Raw genomic sequence first — 19947 nt, 5'->3', positions numbered from 1 at the left:
AGTCCCAGACAGGAGTGAATCGTTCCCTTTTACCCACTGTGTACTGTACAATGTACAGGAGCTGACACTGAGACACACACGGGGCCGTACAGTCCCAGACAGGAGTGAATCATTCCCTTTTACCCACTGTGTACTGTACAATGTACAGGAGCTGACACTGAGACACACACGGGGCCGTACAGTCCCAGACAGGAGTGAATCGTTCCCTTTTACCCACTGTGTACTGTACAATGTACAGGAGCTGACACTGAGACACACACGGGGCCGTAGAGTCCCAGACAGGAGTGAATCATTCCCTTTTACCCACTGTGTACTGTACAATGTACAGGAGCTGACACTGAGACACACACGGGGCCGTACAGTCCCAGACAGGAGTGAATCGTTCCCTTTTACCCACTGTGTACTGTACAATGTACAGGAGCTGACACTGAGACACACACTGGGCCGTACAGTCCCAGACAGGAGTGAATCGTTCCCTTTTACCCACTGTGTACTGTACAATGTACAGGAGCTGACACTGAGACACACACGGGGCCATACAGTCCCAGACAGGAGTGAATCGTTCCCTTTTACCCACTGTGTACTGTACAATGTACAGGAGCTGACACTGAGACACACACGGGGCCGTACAGTCCCAGACAGGAGTGAATCATTCCCCTTTTACCCACTGTGTACTGTACAATGTACAGGAGCTGACACTGAGACACACACGGGGCCATACAGTCCCAGACAGGAGTGAATCGTTCCCTTTTACCCACTGTGTACTGTACAATGTACAGGAGCTGACACTGAGACACACACGGGGCCGTACAGTCCCAGACAGGAGTGAATCGTTCCCTTTTACCCACTGTGTACTGTACAATGTACAGGAGCTGACACTGAGACACACACGGGGCCGTACAGTCCCAGACAGGAGTGAATCGTTCCCTTTTACCCACTGTGTACTGTACAATGTACAGGAGCTGACACTGAGACACACACTGGGCCGTACAGTCCCAGACAGGAGTGAATCGTTCCCTTTTACCCACTGTGTACTGTACAATGTACAGGAGCTGACACTGAGACACACACGGGGCCGTACAGTCCCAGACAGGAGTGAATCATTCCCCTTTTACCCACTGTGTACTGTACAATGTACAGGAGCTGACACTGAGACACACACGGGGCCGTACAGTCCCAGACAGGAGTGAATCATTCCCCTTTTACCCACTGTGTACTGTACAATGTACAGGAGCTGACACTGAGACACACACGGGGCCATACAGTCCCAGACAGGAGTGAATCGTTCCCTTTTACCCACTGTGTACTGTACAATGTACAGGAGCTGACACTGAGACACACACGGGGCCGTACAGTCCCAGACAGGAGTGAATCGTTCCCTTTTACCCACTGTGTACTGTACAATGTACAGGAGCTGACACTGAGACACACACGGGGCCGTACAGTCCCAGACAGGAGTGAATCGTTCCCTTTTACCCATTGTGTACTGTACAATGTACAGGAGCTGACACTGAGACACACACGGGGCCGTACAGTCCCAGACCGGAGTGAATCGTTCCCTTTTACCCAGTGTACTGTACAATGTACAGGAGCTGACACTGAGACACACACGGGGCCATACAGTCCCAGACAGGAGTGAATCGTTCCCTTTTACCCATTGTGTACTGTACAATGTACAGGAGCTGACACTGAGACACACACGGGGCCGTACAGTCCCAGACAGGAGTGAATCGTTCCCTTTTACCCACTGTGTACTGTACAATGTACAGGAGCTGACACTGACACACACACGGGGCCGTACAGTCCCAGACAGGAGTGAATCGTTCCCTTTTACCCACTGTGTACTGTACAATGTACAGGAGCTGACACTGAGACACACACGGGGCCATACAGTCCCAGACAGGAGTGAATCGTTCCCTTTTACCCACTTGTACTGTACAATGTACAGGAGCTGACACTGAGACACACACGGGGCCGTACAGTCCCAGACAGGAGTGAATCGTTCCCTTTTACCCACTGTGTACTGTACAATGTACAGGAGCTGACACTGAGACACACACGGGGCCGTACAGTCCCAGACAGGAGTGAATCGTTCCCTTTTACCCACTGTGCACTGTACTTGGCTTTATTCTGTCTCTCTGAGACACTGAAGGGGTGATATTAGGACAACCCAGCCTGCATTACTCCCAGTCAGGAATAATCTGCTTCACAATAGACCTCACGGAAAGAGATCCTTAATGTTTGTCCATGTGACGGGATCAGATAGTCCACTGGTTAATTCTGTGAACCACAGTTTTCAGAACTGCACCCTGCTTATCTCAGAGGCCAAAAATTCCACGTCCTTCCTGACAAATCGGCACAGCTGTCAGACAATGAAACTTCACCAGCAAGGAAGGGTGAGTCCGACAGTGCGTTAGACACACTGTCCTTTCCCCCTCTGGGACCGGGTCGCTCAGTGCGTTAGATACACTGTCCTTTCCCCCTCTGGGACAGGGTCCCACAGTGCGTTAGATACACTGTCCTTTCCCCCTCTGGGACCGGGTCTCACAGTGCGTTAGATACACTGTCCTTTCCCCTCTGGGACCGGGTCTCACAGTGCGTTAGATACACTGTCCTTTCCCCCTCTGGGACCGGGTCTCACAGTGTGTTAGATACACTGTCCTTTCCCCCTCTGGGACCGGGTCTCACAGTGCGTTAGACACACTGTCCTTTCCCCCTCTGGGACCGGGTCTCACGGTGCGTTAGATACACTGTCCTTTCCCCCTCTGGGACCGGGTCTCACGGTGCGTGAGATACACTGTCCTTTCCCCCTCTGGGACCGGGTCTCACGGTGCGTTAGATACACTGTCCTTTCCCCCTCTGGGACCGGGTCTCACGGTGCGTTAGATACACTGTCCTTTCCCCCTCTGGGACCGGGTCTCACGGTGCGTTAGATACACTGTCCTTTCCCCCTCTGATCCATTGTTTCACTGCAATAACATCGGTAACTATTACCTGTAGAGATGATCCTTATCTCCAGTCGGAGGGCCTGAACGGGTTGAGTCTGAAACCAAAGCTGCATTCACTGTCTGTAGGAGAACGAGAAGGAGGGAATTAAAGGGAGATATCTGTACACACTGGTGTCTCTCAGTCCCCTCTCTCTCAGGGAGATATCTGTACACTGACTGGTGTCTCTCAGTCCCCTCTCTCTCGGGAAGATATCTGTGCACTGACTGGTGTCTCTCAGTCCCCTCTCTCTCAGGGAGATATCTGTACACTGACTGGTGTCTCTCAGTCCCCTCTCTCTCGGGGAGATATCTGTGCACTGACTGGTGTCTCTCAGTCCCCTCTCTCTCAGGGAGATATCTGTACACTGACTGGTGTCTCTCAGTCCCCTCTCTCTCAGGGAGATATCTGTACACTGACTGGTGTCTCTCAGTCCCCTCTCTCTCAGGGAGATATCTGTACACTGACTGGTGTCTCTCAGTCCCTCTCTCTCAGGGAGATATCTGTACACTGACTGGTGTCTCTCAGTCTCTCTCTCTCAGGGAGATATCTGTACACTGACTGGTATCTCTCAGTCCCCTCTCTCTCAGGGAGATATCTGCACACTGACTGGTGTCTCTCAGTCCCCTCTCTCTCAGGGAGATATCTGTACACTGACTGGTGTCTCTCAGTCCCCTCTCTCTCAGGGAGATATCTGTGCACTGACTGGTGTCTCTCAGGCCCCTCTCACTCAGGGAGATATCTTTACACTGACTGGTGTCTCTCAGTCCCCTCTCTCTCAGGGAGATATCTGTACACTGACTGGTGTCTCTCAGGCCCCTCTCTCTCAGGGAGATATCTGTACACTGACTGGTGTCTCTCAGTCCCCTCTCTCTCAGGGAGATATCTGTACACTGACTGGTGTCTCTCAGTCTCTCTCTCTCAGGGAGATATCTGTACACTGACTGGTGTCTCTCAGTCCCCTCTCTCTCAGGGAGATATCTGTACACTGACTGGTGTCTCTCAGTCCCTCTCTCTCAGGGAGATATCTGTACACTGACTGGTGTCTCTCAGTCCTCTCTCTCTCAGGGAGATATCTGTACACTGACTGGTGTCTCTCAGTCCCCTCTCTCTCAGGGAGATATCTGTACACTGACTGGTGTCTCTCAGTCCCCTCTCTCTCAGGGAGATATCTGTACACTGACTGGTGTCTCTCAGTCCCCTCTCTCTCAGGGAGATATCTGTACACTGACTGGTGTCTCTCAGGCCCCTCTCTCTCAGGGAGATATCTGCACACTGACTGGTGTCTCTCAGTCCCCTCTCTCTCAGGGAGATATCTGCACACTGACTGGTGTCTCTCAGTCCCCTCTCTCAGGGAGATATCTGTACACTGACTGGTGTCTCTCAGTCCCCTCTCTCTCAGGGAGATATCTGTACACTGACTGGTGTCTCTCAGTCCCCTCTCCCTCAGGGAGATATCTGTACACTGACTGGTGTCTCTCAGTCCCTCTCTCTCTCAGGGAGATATCTGTACACTGACTGGTGTCTCTCAGTCCCTCTCTCTCTCGGGGAGATATCTGTGCACTGACTGGTGTCTCTCAGTCCTCTCTCTCGGGGAGATATCTGTGCACTGACTGGTGTCTCTCAGTCCTCTCTCTCGGGGAGATATCTGTACACTGACTGGTGTCTCTCAGTCCCCTCTCTCTCAGGGAGATATCTGTACACTGACTGGTGTCTCTCAGTCCCCTCTCTCTCAGGGAGATATCTGTACACTGACTGGTGTCTCTCAGTCCCCACTCTCTCAGGGAGATATCTGTACACTGACTGGTGTCTCTCAGTCCCCACTCTCTCAGGGAGATATCTGTACACTGACTGGTGTCTCTCAGTCCCCTCTCCCTCAGGGAGATATCTGTACACTGACTGGTGTCTCTCAGTCCCCTCTCTCTCGGGGAGATATCTGTACACTGACTGGTGTCTCTCAGTCCCCTCTCTCAGGGAGATATCTGTACACTGACTGATGTCTCTCAGTCCCTCTCTCTCAGGGAGATATCTGCACACTGACTGGTGTCTCTCAGTCCCCTCTCTCTCAGGGAGATATCTGTACACTGACTGGTGTCTCTCAGTCCCTCTCTCTCAGGGAGATATCTGTACACTGACTGGTGTCTCTCAGTCCTCTCTCTCTCAGGGAGATATCTGTACACTGACTGGTGTCTCTCAGTCCCCTCTCTCTCGGGGAGATATCTGCACACTGACTGGTGTCTCTCAGTCCCCTCTCTCTCAGGGAGATATCTGTACACTGACTGGTGTCTCTCAGTCCCTCTCTCTCAGGGAGATATCTGGACACTGACTGGTGTCTCTCAGTCCCCTCTCTCTCGGGGAGATATCTGTACATTGACTGGTGTCTCTCAGTCCCCTCTCTCTCAGGGAGATATCTGCACACTGACTGGTGTCTCTCAGTCCCTCTCTCTCAGGGAGATATCTGCACACTGACTGGTGTCTCTCAGTCCCCTCTCTCAGGGAGATATCTGTACACTGACTGGTGTCTCTCAGTCCCCTCTCTCTCAGGGAGATATCTGTACACTGACTGGTGTCTCTCAGTCCCCTCTCTCTCTGGGAGATATCTGTACACTGACTGGTGTCTCTCAGTCCCCTCTCTCTCAGGGAGATATCTGTACACTGACTGGTGTCTCTCAGTCCCCTCTCTCTCTCAGGGAGATATCTGTACACTGACTGGTGTCTCTCAGTCCCACTCTCTCTCGGAGATATCTGAACACTGACTGGTCTCTCTCAGTCCCCTCTCTCTCAGGGAGATATCTATACACTGACTGGTGTCTCTCAGTCCCCTCTCTCTCAGGGAGATATCTGTACACTGACTGGTGTCTCTCAGTCCCCTCTCTCTCAGGGAGATATCTGTACACTGACTGGTGTCTCTCAGGCCCCTCTCACTCAGGGAGATATCTTTACACTGACTGGTGTCTCTCAGTCCCCTCTCTCTCAGGGAGATATCTGTACACTGACTGGTGTCTCTCAGGCCCCTCTCTCTCAGGGAGATATCTGTACACTGACTGGTGTCTCTCAGTCCCCTCTCTCTCAGGGAGATATCTGTACACTGACTGGTGTCTCTCAGTCTCTCTCTCTCAGGGAGATATCTGTACACTGACTGGTGTCTCTCAGTCCCCTCTCTCTCAGGGAGATATCTGTACACTGACTGGTGTCTCTCAGTCCCTCTCTCTCAGGGAGATATCTGTACACTGACTGGTGTCTCTCAGTCCTCTCTCTCTCAGGGAGATATCTGTACACTGACTGGTGTCTCTCAGTCCCCTCTCTCTCAGGGAGATATCTGTACACTGACTGGTGTCTCTCAGTCCCCTCTCTCTCAGGGAGATATCTGTACACTGACTGGTGTCTCTCAGTCCCCTCTCTCTCAGGGAGATATCTGTGCACTGACTGGTGTCTCTCAGGCCCCTCTCTCTCAGGGAGATATCTGCACACTGACTGGTGTCTCTCAGTCCCCTCTCTCTCAGGGAGATATCTGCACACTGACTGGTGTCTCTCAGTCCCCTCTCTCAGGGAGATATCTGTACACTGACTGGTGTCTCTCAGTCCCCTCTCCCTCAGGGAGATATCTGTACACTGACTGGTGTCTCTCAGTCCCCTCTCTCTCAGGGAGATATCTGTACACTGACTGGTGTCTCTCAGTCCTCTCTCTCGGGGAGATATCTGTGCACTGACTGGTGTCTCTCAGTCCTCTCTCTCGGGGAGATATCTGTACACTGACTGGTGTCTCTCAGTCCCCTCTCTCTCTGGGAGATATCTGTACACTGACTGGTGTCTCTCAGTCCCCTCTCTCTCAGGGAGATATCTGTACACTGACTGGTGTCTCTCAGTCCCCTCTCTCTCAGGGAGATATCTGTGCACTGACTGGTGTCTCTCAGTCCCCTCTCTCTCAGGGAGATATCTGTACACTGACTGGTGTCTCTCAGTCCCCTCTCTCTCTGGGAGATATCTGTACACTGACTGGTGTCTCTCAGTCCCCTCTCTCTCAGGGAGATATCTGTACACTGACTGGTGTCTCTCAGTCCCCTCTCTCTCTCAGGGAGATATCTGTACACTGACTGGTGTCTCTCAGTCCCACTCTCTCTCGGAGATATCTGAACACTGACTGGTGTCTCTCAGGCCCCTCTCTCTCAGGGAGATATCTGTACACTGACTGGTGTCTCTCAGTCCCTCTCTCTCAGGGAGATATCTGTACACTGACTGGTGTCTCTCAGTCCTCTCTCTCTCAGGGAGATATCTGTACACTGACTGGTGTCTCTCAGTCCCCTCTCTCTCAGGGAGATATCTGTACACTGACTGGTGTCTCTCAGTCCCCTCTCTCTCAGGGAGATATCTGTACACTGACTGGTGTCTCTCAGTCCCCTCTCTCTCAGGGAGATATCTGTACACTGACTGGTGTCTCTCAGGCCCCTCTCTCTCAGGGAGATATCTGCACACTGACTGGTGTCTCTCAGTCCCCTCTCTCTCAGGGAGATATCTGCACACTGACTGGTGTCTCTCAGTCCCCTCTTTCAGGGAGATATCTGTACACTGACTGGTGTCTCTCAGTCCCCTCTCTCTCAGGGAGATATCTGTACACTGACTGGTGTCTCTCAGTCCCCACTCTCTCAGGGAGATATCTGTACACTGACTGGTGTCTCTCAGTCCCCACTCTCTCAGGGAGATATCTGTACACTGACTGGTGTCTCTCAGTCCCCTCTCCCTCAGGGAGATATCTGTACACTGACTGGTGTCTCTCAGTCCCCTCTCTCTCAGGGAGATATCTGTACACTGACTGGTGTCTCTCAGTCCTCTCTCTCGGGGAGATATCTGTGCACTGACTGGTGTCTCTCAGTCCTCTCTCTCGGGGAGATATCTGTACACTGACTGGTGTCTCTCAGTCCCCTCTCTCTCTGGGAGATATCTGTACACTGACTGGTGTCTCTCAGTCCCCTCTCTCTCAGGGAGATATCTGTACACTGACTGGTGTCTCTCAGTCCCCTCTCTCAGGGAGATATCTGTACACTGACTGGTGTCTCTCAGTCCCCTCTCTCTCAGGGAGATATCTGTACACTGACTGGTGTCTCTCAGTCCCCTCTCTCTCTGGGAGATATCTGTACAGTGACTGGTGTCTCTCAGTCCCCTCTCTCTCAGGGAGATATCTGTACACTGACTGGTGTCTCTCAGTCCCCTCTCTCTCTCAGGGAGATATCTGTACACTGACTGGTGTCTCTCAGTCCCACTCTCTCTCGGAGATATCTGAACACTGACTGGTCTCTCTCAGTCCCCTCTCTCTCAGGGAGATATCTATACACTGACTGGTGTCTCTCAGTCCCCTCTCTCTCAGGGAGATATCTGTACACTGACTGGTGTCTCTCAGTCCCCTCTCTCTCAGGGAGATATCTGTACACTGACTGGTGTCTCTCAGTCCCCTCTCTCTCAGGGAGATATCTGTACACTGACTGGTGTCTCTCAGGCCCCTCTCTCTCAGGGAGATATCTGCACACTGACTGGTGTCTCTCAGTCCCCTCTCTCTCAGGGAGATATCTGCACACTGACTGGTGTCTCTCAGTCCCCTCTCTCAGGGAGATATCTGTACACTGACTGGTGTCTCTCAGTCCCCACTCTCTCAGGGAGATATCTGTACACTGACTGGTGTCTCTCAGTCCCCTCTCCCTCAGGGAGATATCTGTACACTGACTGGTGTCTCTCAGTCCCCTCTCTCTCAGGGAGATATCTGTACACTGACTGGTGTCTCTCAGTCCTCTCTCTCGGGGAGATATCTGTGCACTGACTGGTGTCTCTCAGTCCTCTCTCTCGGGGAGATATCTGTACACTGACTGGTGTCTCTCAGTCCCCTCTCTCTCAGGGAGATATCTGTGCACTGACTGGTGTCTCTCAGTCCCCTCTCTCAGGGAGATATCTGTACACTGACTGATGTCTCTCAGTCCCTCTCTCTCAGGGAGATATCTGCACACTGACTGGTGTCTCTCAGTCCCCTCTCTCTCAGGGAGATATCTGTACACTGACTGGTGTCTCTCAGTCCCTCTCTCTCAGGGAGATATCTGTACACTGACTGGTGTCTCTCAGTCCTCTCTCTCTCAGGGAGATATCTGTACACTGACTGGTGTCTCTCAGTCCCCTCTCTCTCGGGGAGATATCTGCACACTGACTGGTGTCTCTCAGTCCCCTCTCTCTCAGGGAGATATCTGTACACTGACTGGTGTCTCTCAGTCCCTCTCTCTCAGGGAGATATCTGTACACTGACTGGTGTCTCTCAGTCCCCTCTCTCTCGGGGAGATATCTGTACACTGACTGGTGTCTCTCAGTCCCCTCTCTCTCAGGGAGATATCTGCACACTGACTGGTGTCTCTCAGTCCCTCTCTCTCAGAGAGATATCTGCACACTGACTGGTGTCTCTCAGTCCCCTCTCTCTCAGGGAGATATCTGTACACTGACTGGTGTCTCTCAGTCCCTCTCTCTCGGGGAGATATCTGTACACTGACTGGTGTCTCTCAGTCCTCTCTCTCTCAGGGAGATATCTGTACACTGACTGGTGTCTCTCAGTCCCCTCTCTCTCAGGGAGATATCTGTACACTGACTGGTGTCTCTCAGTCCCTCTCTCTCGGGGAGATATCTGGACACTGACTGGTGTCTCTCAGTCCTCTCTCTCTCAGGGAGATATCTGTACACTGACTGGTGTCTCTCAGTCCTCTCTCTCTCAGGGAGATATCTGTACACTGACTGGTGTCTCTCAGTCCCCTCTCTCTCAGGGAGATATCTGTGCACTGACTGGTGTCTCTCAGTCCCCTCTCTCTCAGGGAGATATCTGAACACTGACTGGTCTCTCTCAGTCCCCTCTCTCTCGGGGAGATATCTGTACACTGACTGGTCTCTCTCAGTCCCCTGTCTCTCGGGGTGATATCTGTACACTGACTGGTGTCTCTCAGTCCCCTCTCTCTCAGGGAGATATCTGTACACTGACTGGTGTCTCTCAGTCCCCTCTCTCTCTGGGAGATATCTGTACACTGACTGGTGTCTCTCAGTCCCCTCTCTCTCAGGGAGATATCTGTACACTGACTGGTGTCTCTCAGTCCCCTCTCTCAGGGAGATATCTGTACACTGACTGGTGTCTCTCAGTCCCCTCTCTCTCAGGGAGATATCTGTACACTGACTGGTGTCTCTCAGTCCCCTCTCTCTCTGGGAGATATCTGTACACTGACTGGTGTCTCTCAGTCCCCTCTCTCTCAGGGAGATATCTGTACACTGACTGGTGTCTCTCAGTCCCCTCTCTCTCTCAGGGAGATATCTGTACACTGACTGGTGTCTCTCAGTCCCACTCTCTCTCGGAGATATCTGAACACTGACTGGTGTCTCTCAGTCCCCTCTCTCTCAGGGAGACATCTGTACACTGACTGGTGTCTCTCAGTCCCACTCTCTCTCGGAGATATCTGAACACTGACTGGTGTCTCTCAGTCCCCTCTCTCTCTGGGAGATATCTGTACACTGACTGGTGTCTCTCAGTCCCCTCTCTCTCAGGGAGATATCTGTACACTGACTGGTGTCTCTCAGTCCCCTCTCTCTCTCAGGGAGATATCTGTGCACTGACTGGTGTCTCTCAGTCCCACTCTCTCTCGGAGATATCTGAACACTGACTGGTGTCTCTCAGTCCCCTCTCTCTCGGGGAGATATCTGTACACTGACTGGTGTCTCTCAGTCCCCTCTCTCTCGGGGAGATATCTGTACACTGACTGGTGTCTCTCAGTGCCCTCTCTCAGGGAGATATCTGTACACTGACTGGTGTCTCTCAGTCCCCTCTCTCTCTGGGAGATATCTGTACACTGACTGGTGTCTCTCAGTCCCCTCTCTCTCTGGTAGATATCTGTACACTGACTGGTGTCTCTCAGTCCCCTCTCTCTCAGGGAGATATCTGTACACTGACTGGTGTCTCTCAGTCCCCTCTCTCTCTCAGGGAGATATCTGCACACTGACTGGTGTCTCTCAGTCCCACTCTCTCTCGGAGATATCTGAACACTGACTGGTGTCTCTCAGTCTCCTCTCTCAGGGAGATATCTGTGCACTGACTGGTGTCTCTCAGTCCCCTCTCTCTCAGGGAGATATCTGTACACTGACTGGTGTCTCTCAGTCCCCTCTCTCTCTGGGAGATATCTGTACACTGACTGGTGTCTCTCAGTCCCCTCTCTCTCAGGGAGATATCTGTACACTGACTGGTGTCTCTCAGTCCCCTCTCTCTCTCAGGGAGATATCTGTACACTGACTGGTGTCTCTCAGTCCCACTCTCTCTCGGAGATATCTGAACACTGACTGGTGTCTCTCAGGCCCCTCTCTCTCAGGGAGATATCTGTACACTGACTGGTGTCTCTCAGTCCCTCTCTCTCAGGGAGATATCTGTACACTGACTGGTGTCTCTCAGTCCTCTCTCTCTCAGGGAGATATCTGTACACTGACTGGTGTCTCTCAGTCCCCTCTCTCTCAGGGAGATATCTGTACACTGACTGGTGTCTCTCAGTCCCCTCTCTCTCAGGGAGATATCTGTACACTGACTGGTGTCTCTCAGTCCCCTCTCTCTCAGGGAGATATCTGTACACTGACTGGTGTCTCTCAGGCCCCTCTCTCTCAGGGAGATATCTGCACACTGACTGGTGTCTCTCAGTCCCCTCTCTCTCAGGGAGATATCTGCACACTGACTGGTGTCTCTCAGTCCCCTCTCTCAGGGAGATATCTGTACACTGACTGGTGTCTCTCAGTCCCCTCTCTCTCAGGGAGATATCTGTACACTGACTGGTGTCTCTCAGTCCCCACTCTCTCAGGGAGATATCTGTACACTGACTGGTGTCTCTCAGTCCTCTCTCTCGGGGAGATATCTGTGCACTGACTGGTGTCTCTCAGTCCTCTCTCTCGGGGAGATATCTGTACACTGACTGGTGTCTCTCAGTCCCCTCTCTCTCAGGGAGATATCTGTGCACTGACTGGTGTCTCTCAGTCCCCTCTCTCAGGGAGATATCTGTACACTGACTGATGTCTCTCAGTCCCTCTCTCTCAGGGAGATATCTGCACACTGACTGGTGTCTCTCAGTCCCCTCTCTCTCAGGGAGATATCTGTACACTGACTGGTGTCTCTCAGTCCCTCTCTCTCAGGGAGATATCTGTACACTGACTGGTGTCTCTCAGTCCTCTCTCTCTCAGGGAGATATCTGTACACTGACTGGTGTCTCTCAGTCCCCTCTCTCTCGGGGAGATATCTGCACACTGACTGGTGTCTCTCAGTCCCCTCTCTCTCAGGGAGATATCTGTACACTGACTGGTGTCTCTCAGTCCCTCTCTCTCAGGGAGATATCTGTACACTGACTGGTGTCTCTCAGTCCCCTCTCTCTCGGGGAGATATCTGTACACTGACTGGTGTCTCTCAGTCCCCTCTCTCTCAGGGAGATATCTGCACACTGACTGGTGTCTCTCAGTCCCTCTCTCTCAGAGAGATATCTGCACACTGACTGGTGTCTCTCAGTCCCCTCTCTCTCAGGGAGATATCTGTACACTGACTGGTGTCTCTCAGTCCCTCTCTCTCGGGGAGATATCTGTACACTGACTGGTGTCTCTCAGTCCTCTCTCTCTCAGGGAGATATCTGTACACTGACTGGTGTCTCTCAGTCCCCTCTCTCTCAGGGAGATATCTGTACACTGACTGGTGTCTCTCAGTCCCTCTCTCTCGGGGAGATATCTGGACACTGACTGGTGTCTCTCAGTCCTCTCTCTCTCAGGGAGATATCTGTACACTGACTGGTGTCTCTCAGTCCTCTCTCTCTCAGGGAGATATCTGTACACTGACTGGTGTCTCTCAGTCCCCTCTCTCTCAGGGAGATATCTGTGCACTGACTGGTGTCTCTCAGTCCCCTCTCTCTCAGGGAGATATCTGAACACTGACTGGTCTCTCTCAGTCCCCTCTCTCTCGGGGAGATATCTGTACACTGACTGGTCTCTCTCAGTCCCCTGTCTCTCGGGGTGATATCTGTACACTGACTGGTGTCTCTCAGTCCCCTCTCTCTCAGGGAGATATCTGTACACTGACTGGTGTCTCTCAGTCCCCTCTCTCTCTGGGAGATATCTGTACACTGACTGGTGTCTCTCAGTCCCCTCTCTCTCAGGGAGATATCTGTACACTGACTGGTGTCTCTCAGTCCCCTCTCTCAGGGAGATATCTGTACACTGACTGGTGTCTCTCAGTCCCCTCTCTCTCAGGGAGATATCTGTACACTGACTGGTGTCTCTCAGTCCCCTCTCTCTCTGGGAGATATCTGTACACTGACTGGTGTCTCTCAGTCCCCTCTCTCTCAGGGAGATATCTGTACACTGACTGGTGTCTCTCAGTCCCCTCTCTCTCTCAGGGAGATATCTGTACACTGACTGGTGTCTCTCAGTCCCACTCTCTCTCGGAGATATCTGAACACTGACTGGTGTCTCTCAGTCCCCTCTCTCTCAGGGAGACATCTGTACACTGACTGGTGTCTCTCAGTCCCACTCTCTCTCGGAGATATCTGAACACTGACTGGTGTCTCTCAGTCCCCTCTCTCTCTGGGAGATATCTGTACACTGACTGGTGTCTCTCAGTCCCCTCTCTCTCAGGGAGATATCTGTACACTGACTGGTGTCTCTCAGTCCCCTCTCTCTCTCAGGGAGATATCTGTGCACTGACTGGTGTCTCTCAGTCCCACTCTCTCTCGGAGATATCTGAACACTGACTGGTGTCTCTCAGTCCCCTCTCTCTCGGGGAGATATCTGTACACTGACTGGTGTCTCTCAGTCCCCTCTCTCTCGGGGAGATATCTGTACACTGACTGGTGTCTCTCAGTGCCCTCTCTCAGGGAGATATCTGTACACTGACTGGTGTCTCTCAGTCCCCTCTCTCTCTGGGAGATATCTGTACACTGACTGGTGTCTCTCAGTCCCCTCTCTCTCTGGTAGATATCTGTACACTGACTGGTGTCTCTCAGTCCCCTCTCTCTCAGGGAGATATCTGTACACTGACTGGTGTCTCTCAGTCCCCTCTCTCTCTCAGGGAGATATCTGCACACTGACTGGTGTCTCTCAGTCCCACTCTCTCTCGGAGATATCTGAACACTGACTGGTGTCTCTCAGTCTCCTCTCTCAGGGAGATATCTGTGCACTGACTGGTGTCTCTCAGTCCCCTCTCTCTCAGGGAGATATCTGTACACTGACTGGTGTCTCTCAGTCCCCTCTCTCTCTGGGAGATATCTGTACACTGACTGGTGTCTCTCAGTCCCCTCTCTCTCAGGGAGATATCTGTACACTGACTGGTGTCTCTCAGTCCCCTCTCTCTCAGGGAGATATCTGTACACTGACTGGTGTCTCTCAGTCCCCTCTCTCTCTCAGGGAGATATCTGTGCACTGACTGGTGTCTCTCAGTCCCACTCTCTCTCGGAGATATCTGAACACTGACTGGTGTCTCTCAGTCCCCTCTCTCTCGGGGAGATATCTGTACACTGACTGGTGTCTCTCAGTCCCCTCTCTCTCGGGGAGATATCTGTACACTGACTGGTGTCTCTCAGTGCCCTCTCTCAGGGAGATATCTGTACACTGACTGGTGTCTCTCAGTCCCCTCTCTCTCTGGGAGATATCTGTACACTGACTGGTGTCTCTCAGTCCCCTCTCTCTCTGGTAGATATCTGTACACTGACTGGTGTCTCTCAGTCCCCTCTCTCTCAGGGAGATATCTGTACACTGACTGGTGTCTCTCAGTCCCCTCTCTCTCTCAGGGAGATATCTGCACACTGACTGGTGTCTCTCAGTCCCACTCTCTCTCGGAGATATCTGAACACTGACTGGTGTCTCTCAGTCTCCTCTCTCAGGGAGATATCTGTGCACTGACTGGTGTCTCTCAGTCCCCTCTCTCTCAGGGAGATATCTGTACACTGACTGGTGTCTCTCAGTCCCCTCTTTCTCTGGGAGATATCTGTACACTGACTGGTGTCTCTCAGTCCCCTCTCTCTCAGGGAGATATCTGTACACTGACTGGTGTCTCTCAGTCCCCTCTCTCTCTCAGGGAGATATCTGTACACTGACTGGTGTCTCTCAGTCCCACTCTCTCTCGGAGATATCTGAACACTGACTGGTGTCTCTCAGGCCCCTCTCTCTCAGGGAGATATCTGTACACTGACTGGTGTCTCTCAGTCCCTCTCTCTCAGGGAGATATCTGTACACTGACTGGTGTCTCTCAGTCCTCTCTCTCTCAGGGAGATATCTGTACACTGACTGGTGTCTCTCAGTCCCCTCTCTCTCAGGGAGATATCTGTACACTGACTGGTGTCTCTCAGTCCCCTCTCTCTCAGGGAGATATCTGTACACTGACTGGTGTCTCTCAGTCCCCTCTCTCTCAGGGAGATATCTGTACACTGACTGGTGTCTCTCAGGCCCCTCTCTCTCAGGGAGATATCTGCACACTGACTGGTGTCTCTCAGTCCCCTCTCTCTCAGGGAGATATCTGCACACTGACTGGTGTCTCTCAGTCCCCTCTCTCAGGGAGATATCTGTACACTGACTGGTGTCTCTCAGTCCCCTCTCTCTCAGGGAGATATCTGTACACTGACTGGTGTCTCTCAGTCCCCACTCTCTCAGGGAGATATCTGTACACTGACTGGTGTCTCTCAGTCCCCACTCTCTCAGGGAGATATCTGTACACTGACTGGTGTCTCTCAGTCCCCTCTCCCTCAGGGAGATATCTGTACACTGACTGGTGTCTCTCAGTCCCCTCTCTCAGGGAGATATCTGTACACTGACTGGTGTCTCTCAGTCCTCTCTCTCGGGGAGATATCTGTGCACTGACTGGTGTCTCTCAGTCCTCTCTCTCGGGGAGATATCTGTACACTGACTGGTGTCTCTCAGTCCCCTCTCTCTCTGGGAGATATCTGTACACTGACTGGTGTCTCTCAGTCCCCTCTCTCTCAGGGAGATATCTGTACACTGACTGGTGTCTCTCAGTCCCCTCTCTCTCAGGGAGATATCTGTACACTGACTGGTGTCTCTCAGTCCCCTCTCTCAGGGAGATATCTGTACACTGACTGGTGTCTCTCAGTCCCCTCTCTCTCAGGGAGATATCTGTACACTGACTGGTGTCTCTCAGTCCCCTCTCTCTCTGGGAGATATCTGTACACTGACTGGTGTCTCTCAGTCCCCTCTCTCTCAGGGAGATATCTGTACACTGACTGGTGTCTCTCAGTCCCCTCTCTCTCTCAGGGAGATATCTGTACACTGACTGGTGTCTCTCAGTCCCACTCTCTCTCGGAGATATCTGAACACTGACTGGTCTCTCTCAGTCCCCTCTCTCTCAGGGAGATATCTATACACTGACTGGTGTCTCTCAGTCCCCTCTCTCTCAGGGAGATATCTGTACACTGACTGGTGTCTCTCAGTCCCCTCTCTCTCAGGGAGATATCTGTACACTGACTGGTGTCTCTCAGTCCCCTCTCTCTCAGGGAGATGTGTGTACACTGACTGGTGTCTCTCAGGCCGCTCTCTCTCAGGGAGATATCTGCACACTGACTGGTGTCTCTCAGTCCCCTCTCTCTCAGGGAGATATCTGCACACTGACTGGTGTCTCTCAGTCCCCTCTCTCAGGGAGATATCTGTACACTGACTGGTGTCTCTCAGTCCCCACTCTCTCAGGGAGATATCTGTACACTGACTGGTGTCTCTCAGTCCCCTCTCCCTCAGGGAGATATCTGTACACTGACTGGTGTCTCTCAGTCCTCTCTCTCTCAGGGAGATATCTGTACACTGACTGGTGTCTCTCAGTCCCCTCTCTCGGGGAGATATCTGCACACTGACTGGTGTCTCTCAGTCCCCTCTCTCTCAGGGAGATATCTGTACACTGACTGGTGTCTCTCAGTCCCTCTCTCTCAGGGAGATATCTGTACACTGACTGGTGTCTCTCAGTCCCCTCTCTCTCGGGGAGATATCTGTACACTGACTGGTGTCTCTCAGTCCCCTCTCTCTCAGGGAGATATCTGCACACTGACTGGTGTCTCTCAGTCCCTCTCTCTCAGGGAGATATCTGCACACTGACTGGTGTCTCTCAGTCCCCTCTCTCTCAGGGAGATATCTGTACACTGACTGGTGTCTCTCAGTCCCTCTCTCTCGGGGAGATATCTGTACACTGACTGGTGTCTCTCAGTCCTCTCTCTCTCAGGGAGATATCTGTACACTGACTGGTGTCTCTCAGTCCCCTCTCTCTCATGGAGATATCTGTACACTGACTGGTGTCTCTCAGTCCCTCTCTCTCGGGGAGATATCTGGACACTGACTGGTGTCTCTCAGTCCTCTCTCTCTCAGGGAGATATCTGTACACTGACTGGTGTCTCTCAGTCCTCTCTCTCTCAGGGAGATATCTGTACACTGACTGGTGTCTCTCAGTCCCCTCTCTCTCAGGGAGATATCTGTGCACTGACTGGTGTCTCTCAGTCCCCTCTCTCTCAGGGAGATATCTGAACACTGACTGGTCTCTCTCAGTCCCCTCTCTCTCGGGGAGATATCTGTACACTGACTGGTCTCTCTCAGTCCCCTGTCTCTCGGGGTGATATCTGTACACTGACTGGTGTCTCTCAGTCCCCTCTCTCTCAGGGAGATATCTGTACACTGACTGGTGTCTCTCAGTCCCCTCTCTCTCTGGGAGATATCTGTACACTGACTGGTGTCTCTCAGTCCCCTCTCTCTCAGGGAGATATCTGTACACTGACTGGTGTCTCTCAGTCCCCTCTCTCAGGGAGATATCTGTACACTGACTGGTGTCTCTCAGTCCCCTCTCCCTCAGGGAGATATCTGTACACTGACTGGTGTCTCTCAGTCCTCTCTCTCAGGGAGATATCTGTACACTGACTGGTGTCTCTCAGTCCCTCTCTCTCTGGGAGATATCTGTACACTGACTGGTGTCTCTCAGTCCCCTCTCTCTCAGGGAGATATCTGTACACTGACTGGTGTCTCTCAGTCCCCTCTCTCTCTCAGGGAGATATCTGTACACTGACTGGTGTCTCTCAGTCCCACTCTCTCTCGGAGATATCTGAACACTGACTGGTGTCTCTCAGTCCCCTCTCTCTCAGGGAGACATCTGTACACTGACTGGTGTCTCTCAGTCCCACTCTCTCTCGGAGATATCTGAACACTGACTGGTGTCTCTCAGTCCCCCTCTCTCTCTGGGAGATATCTGTACACTGACTGGTGTCTCTCAGTCCCCTCTCTCTCAGGGAGATATCTGTACACTGACTGGTGTCTCTCAGTCCCCTCTCTCTCTCAGGGAGATATCTGTGCACTGACTGGTGTCTCTCAGTCCCACTCTCTCTCGGAGATATCTGAACACTGACTGGTGTCTCTCAGTCCCCTCTCTCTCGGGGAGATATCTGTACACTGACTGGTGTCTCTCAGTCCCCTCTCTCTCGGGGAGATATCTGTACACTGACTGGTGTCTCTCAGTGCCCTCTCTCAGGGAGATATCTGTACACTGACTGGTGTCTCTCAGTCCCCTCTCTCTCTGGGAGATATCTGTACACTGACTGGTGTCTCTCAGTCCCCTCTCTCTCTGGTAGATATCTGTACACTGACTGGTGTCTCTCAGTCCCCTCTCTCTCAGGGAGATATCTGTACACTGACTGGTGTCTCTCAGTCCCCTCTCTCTCTCAGGGAGATATCTGCACACTGACTGGTGTCTCTCAGTCCCACTCTCTCTCGGAGATATCTGAACACTGACTGGTGTCTCTCAGTCCCCTCTCTCTCAGGGAGACATCTGTACACTGACTGGTGTCTCTCAGTCCCACTCTCTCTCGGAGATATCTGAACACTGACTGGTGTCTCTCAGTCCCCCTCTCTCTCTGGGAGATATCTGTACACTGACTGGTGTCTCTCAGTCCCCTCTCTCTCAGGGAGATATCTGTACACTGACTGGTGTCTCTCAGTCCCACTCTCTCTCGGAGATATCTGAACACTGACTGGTGTCTCTCAGTCCCCTCTCTCTCGGGGAGATATCTGTACACTGACTGGTGTCTCTCAGTCCCCTCTCTCTCGGGGAGATATCTGTACACTGACTGGTGTCTCTCAGTCCCCTCTCTCTCGGGGAGATATCTGTACACTGACTGTGTCTCTCAGTCCCCTCTCTCTCGGGGAGATATCTGTACACTGACTGGTGTCTCTCAGTCCCCTCTCTCTCAGGGAGATATCTGTACACTGACTGGTGTCTCTCAGTCCCTCTCTCTCAGGGAGATATCTGTACACTGACTGGTGTCTCTCAGTCCCCTCTCTCTCAGGGAGATATCTCTACACTGACTGTGTCTCTCAGTCCCTCTCTCTCAGGGAGATATCTGTACACTGACTGGTGTCTCTCAGTCTCCTCTCTCTCAGGGAGATATCTGTACACTGACTGGTGTCTCTCAGTCTCCTCTCTCTCAGGGAGATATCTGTACACTGACTGGTGTCTCTCAGTCTCCTCTCTCTCAGGGAGATATCTGTACACTGACTGGTGTCTCTCAGTCCCCTCTCTCTCAGGGAGATATCTGTACACTGACTGGTGTCTCTCAGTCTCCTCTCTCTCGGGAGATATCTGTACACTGACTGGTCTCTCTCAGTCCCCTCTCTCTCGGGGTGATATCTGTACACTGACTGGTGTCTCTCAGTCCCCTCTCTCTCGGGGTGATATCTGTACAGACTGCGGACGGTGTGATGTTTCGTCCTTTACCTGTTGTGGTGTGTAGGCCGGTGGTGGAGGCTGTGTGGGCTCTGGACTCTCCATCCTGTGCCCGTTACTGTGCATCACTGGGCTGCAGATCGTCCCAGTGTCCATGGGTCTTGCCCCAGGAGAGTCAGGCAGTAGCACGGGTCTCTTGGAGATGTGGGAGGTGGTGGTCTCCAGATCAGCCAGGAGGGCGTCTG

General features: G+C 52.4%; 1 pseudogene; it reads right to left on the bottom strand.

The window, feature by feature from the left end:
* Positions 1-19947, bottom strand: part of LOC137319213 (transforming growth factor beta-1-induced transcript 1 protein-like) — a 37790-nt pseudogene that overhangs the window by 14015 nt on the left and 3828 nt on the right.

This window comes from Heptranchias perlo, unplaced genomic scaffold (assembly GCF_035084215.1).
Source record: "Heptranchias perlo isolate sHepPer1 unplaced genomic scaffold, sHepPer1.hap1 HAP1_SCAFFOLD_761, whole genome shotgun sequence".
NCBI classification, from domain to species: Eukaryota; Metazoa; Chordata; class Chondrichthyes; order Hexanchiformes; family Hexanchidae; genus Heptranchias; species Heptranchias perlo.
This window is presented reverse-complemented; position numbering and strand designations above follow the sequence as displayed.